This window comes from Penaeus vannamei, chromosome 41 (genome assembly GCF_042767895.1).
Source record: "Penaeus vannamei isolate JL-2024 chromosome 41, ASM4276789v1, whole genome shotgun sequence".
In the NCBI taxonomy this organism is placed as follows: Eukaryota; Metazoa; Arthropoda; class Malacostraca; order Decapoda; family Penaeidae; genus Penaeus; species Penaeus vannamei.
The window spans coordinates 7,468,383-7,473,441 of record NC_091589.1 but is presented as its reverse complement, the minus strand read 5'-3'; the positions used below and the strand labels follow the sequence as shown (position 1 = coordinate 7,473,441).

At 33.9% G+C, this 5,059-nt stretch overlaps 1 protein-coding gene across 1 annotated transcript in view; it reads left to right on the top strand.

Moving 5' to 3' along the window:
* The first annotated feature begins 2,282 nt into the window (after positions 1 to 2,282).
* The window catches only part of LOC113815917 (venom carboxylesterase-6), a 13,900-nt gene continuing 11,123 nt past the window's right edge, over positions 2,283 to 5,059 (top strand). Inside the window, exon 1 of the mRNA XM_027367929.2 lies at positions 2,283 to 2,384. The gene's annotated coding sequence lies outside the window, so the exon portion shown is untranslated. The remainder of the gene's footprint in view (positions 2,385 to 5,059) is intronic.

The following is a 5,059-nucleotide window of genomic DNA, read 5'->3' as shown; positions in this document are numbered from 1 at the left end:
TCGTTTCGTGGATACGACGATAGAAATCATGTACAGTATCTACAATTTGTCTTGCATGTGTTCCTGTAGGTCTAGTTATATTTTCATGTACGTCATAGAAGTGTCTTGTGATGTTTTAGATTATGACATTAATATATACTGCATTAGCATATGTGACTTCGGTGCTTATATACGTACGTACATATAGTGTATTTAGGTGTGTTCCGACTTACGTCAAAGTTCGGGTTACGACGCCATCGTAGGAACGGATCTCCGTCGTAAGTCGCGGACCCCCTGGACTCTTGTCGGGAGAGTTCATGACCCCTGCTGCCAGGTCAATCCGTCTACTGACTTCCAAGTCTGACTGGAACTACACGACCAAGTGCAGTTCATGACTCATGAATTATCTCATAATGATTTCCCTCTCATTATTATCGCCCTCTCATAATTATCTCCCTTCACCCTTGATTTAAGACTCACATTCATCGTCTTTTGTGTTTCCAACTGACATTAAAAAAAAAAGTATCGCATTTCAAAACTGATAAAAAAAAAAAAAAAATCTATAGAAATTTTCCCATAAAAAATCCTTTGCGATACACACGCTGAACACATGTAAAAACAAAACAACAACAACAACAAAAAACTGATATCTGAAGTTATTCATTCTCACTGAATCCATTTCTAAAGTTATTCCCTTTCATGCTCTCTCTCGCTCTCTCCCTCCCCCTCTTTCTCTCTCTTTCTCCCCCCCCCCTCTCTCTCTTTCTCTCTTTCTTCCCCTCCTCCTCTCTCTGCCTCTTTTCTCTCTCTCTCTCTCTCCCTCCCCCCCTCTTTCTCTCTCATGCTTTCTTTCTCTCTTTCTTCCACCCCACCCGCCTCTCTCTCTCTCTCTCTCTTCCTCCACCCCAGTCTCTCTCATTCACTTACGACAGAAAAACAAAGAAAAAAAAACATCCAAACCAAAACAAACAAACAAACAAAAATAATAACCATAGTAACCGCAAGAACAGTCAAACAAACAAACACCCAAACCAAAACAAACAAACAAACAAAAAACAACAACATAGTAACCGCAAGAACAGTCAAATCAGCTGTTTTCTTCCCGGTATTCTGCAGCGGGATCTCTGGTCGACCCGCCAGTGGGATGGGTTTCCCGGCGAGGTGACGCAAGACCCATTTCTTTTCCTGTTAGCATGGGGTTGCGAAAGAAGTAGAAAGAGAGAGGAGGAAGGAGGAGAAGAAGGGGGGAGGAGGAAGAGGAGGGGGGAGGGGGAAGGGGAGGAGGAGGAGGATAAGGAGGGGGAGGGGGAAGGGGATGAGGAGGGGGAGGGAGGGGGAGGAGGAGGGGGAGGGAGGGGGGAGGAGGAGGGGGAGGGAGGGGGGAGGAGGAGGGGGAGGGAGGGGGGAGGAGGAAGGATAGGAGGATGAGGATGAGGAGGGGGAGGAGGAGGGGAGGGAGGGGGAGGAAGAGGGGAGGAGGAGAAGAAGGGGAGGAGAGGAAGGATGAGCAGCCTGAGGAGGGGGAGGAGGAAAAGGAAAAGGAGGAGGAGAAGAAGAAGAGGGGGAGGAGGAGGGGGAGAAGATGGAGGAGGAGGAGTAGAAGAAAGAAGGATTATTATTATTAGAAGAAGGAGGAGGAGGAGGAGAAGAAGATGAAGGAGGAGGAGGAGGAGAAAGAAGGAGGAGCAGAAGAAAGAAGGAGGAGGAGGAGAAGAAAGATGTTATTGGTTTATTTTACTCTCTCTCTCTCTCTCTCTATCTATTTATCCATCTATCTATATATATGTGTGTGTGTGTGTGTGTGTGTGTGTGTGTGTGTGTGTGTGTGTGTGTGTGTGCATGTATACACACACACACCCATATATATAATGTATGTCTGTATGTACAAATAAATGCACACACACACACACACATATATACATATACATATAAACACATACATATATATACATACACACGCACACACACACACACACACACACACACACACACACATATATATATATATATATATATACATATATTATTTTTTCTTTTTTTTTCTTTTTCTTTTTTTTATGTTATACATATGTATATATACATATGCATGTATGCATATGTATATATGCATGTTCATATATGTTATAAATCTACAGATATGTATGTATATATGAATACAATTCTATACAGATACAGTAAAATGCAAACAAAAAAAATGCCGCACTCATACAGTAAAAGTAAAGAATCGACTTTGCAGTAAATTACGTATGTAGAAAATATGCACGAAAAAAAAAAATGAGTGTTAGATTCCGAATAAAAAAAAACGAACCGAAAACAAGACAACAAGCAACTCGATAACAAGTCTCCGATTCAGTTGCCCGGTGACCTTCGTCGAGTGAGGTGGCACTCTTCAGCGCTGCAGTCAAGTAAGGCGTATCTCTTACCATGTTCATTGAAAAATGTTCGTTCTCTTGATACTATGCGTGGCATTTGGTTGTAATTTGTCAACTCATGTTATTCATCGTAGAGTCATAGTTTATCACCCGTTATTTGGTATTTAAAAACTTCCTTTGTCGCCAATTTAGGGTTATTAGTGTCTCCGTTCTCCTGTCTAACCAAGTGCGGATCGTTCACTGAAAACTAAATTCAACTTTCAACTCTCTGAACTTAAAATTACCGAGACAAGTTGCACCGTTACTCTCCTGTCCATCCAGTTTTAATATTTATTTAAGGGAAGGAAAGCAAAACGAGTTAAGTAATTCTCTTTCTTTCGTTATCAAAGTACACCAAAATGCATAAAAAAAGAAGGAAAAGATATTGAAAGTACACCAAAATGCCTAAAAAAGAAAAAGGAAAAAATATATCAAAATATACCAAGAAAAAAAAAAGGGAAAAAAATACTTGATTCGCTCAGGTCTTCTACCTAGGATTAATTGCAAACAAACGCCTCTTCTATAAACAAACAAAAGAAAAGAAAAATTACACATCAAAAAAACAAAAAACAATAAACGAAATAATCATCATCAATGAAACAAAAGAAAACCACAAAGAAGCCCGCTACGGTATCAGTAAAAGAATCGAATCGCAAATGGCAATAAAGGCAATGATATCCAACCCCAAATGTAGTGAAAAAACTTTGGCCAAGAAGTCATCAACCTCTCTCGCGTTGCCTGTGAAGTGAAGGCCACTTCCTCTTCGCTGTTGGTGTATGAAAACAATGACAAGGATTATAGTGATAGGAAGAATGATAATAGTTTTAATGATAGTGTTAATGATGACATTGAGGTTAATTATGTTTCTGGTAATGTTGATGATAATGATTATGATATTAGTAGTCACACTGATGAGGACGTAGCAGTAATTAGCAATAAGAAATGAAGTAAAGTAGATTTATATAAAAAAGAAATTCCTTATAAATAAATAAATACATTTCATATAGGTGATTTTCACATAAATCCGCACATTTCATATTAATAAGTAAGTTTTACATTAATAAGTAAATTTCACATTAATAAATAAAGTCCACTTAATGGAATAAATTCCACATAGATAAGTAAATTTCAGATATTTTTAAAAATCCCATAGATGCGTAAATTTCACATGAATCTAAAAATTCCACATGAATAAATAAATTACATTAATTAAAGAAATTTCAAATAAGTAAATTTCACAGGGGTATATAAAATTCATCTAAATAAGAACATTTCACATAAATACGTTAATTATACATACTTTTTTCCCCGTAAATGTATATCTAAACATCTAATTAAAAAAAATTCACATAAATGCATAAATTTAACAACTGTTTTATTTACATATTACGCAGATTTCAAATAAATGAAATTTCATATTCGGAAATTTTACATGAATAAAAGAATCACATAAGAAGAAGAAAATTTCTCGGAAATACATAAATTTCTCATAATGCTTTTATTTACAAAAGATGTAAATTTCACACAAATAAGAAAATATCCCGTAAATAAGTTAATTTCACAAAAATAAGAAAATATCCCATAAATAAGAAAATATCACAAAAGAAATCCCATAAATAAGTAAATTTCACACAAAAAAGAAAATATCCCATAAATAAATGAAATAAAAAAAATATTCCATATATAAGAAAAATTCACAAAAATAAGAAAATATCCCATAGATAAGTAAATTTCACACAAAAAACATAAATAAGTACGTTTCACAAAAATAAGAAAATATCCCATAAATAAGAAAAATTCACAAAAACAAGAAAATATTCCATAAATAAGTAAATTTCACAAAAATAAGAAAATTTCACAAAAATAAGAAAATATCCCATAAAAGAGTAAATTTCACACAAAAAATGAAAATAGCCCATAAGTAAGTAAACTTCACACACACAAAACAACAACAACACATAAATAAATACATTTCACAAAAATAAGAAAATCCATAAATAAGAAAAAATCACTAAAACAAGAAAATATCCCATAAATTAGTAAATTTCACAAAAATAAGAAAATATCCCATAAATAAGTAAATTTCACAAAAAATATTCCATAAATAAGTAAATTTCACAAAAATAAGAATATATTCCCAAAATTTCACAAAAATAAGAAAATATCCCATAGATTAGTAAATTTCACAAAAAAATAAGAAAATTTCACACAAATAAGAAAATATCCTATAAATACGTAATTTTCACAAAAATAAGAAAATATCCCATATATTAGTAAATTTCGCAAAAATAAGAAAATATACAGAAAATTCAGACAGGCGACCCTCATGCATAGATTAACCAGCCTCTATCTTTATTTTCACATTGATTCTATTATTATACATTTATTTTTTATTTATTTATTATTTTTTTTTGCGTTACCCTGCATAAATTAAACATTCTATTATTTATACATTTTTTCTATTATTTTTTTATTCTGCGTTCCCCTGCATAGATTAAACATTCTATTATTTATACATTCTTGTTTTCTATTTTTTTTTTTATTCTGCGTTCCCCTGCATAGATTAAACATTCTATTATTTATACATTCTTGTTTTCTATTATATTTTAAATTCTGCGTTACCCTGCCTCTATCTTTAGTCTAACATCCATTCTATTATTTATACATTC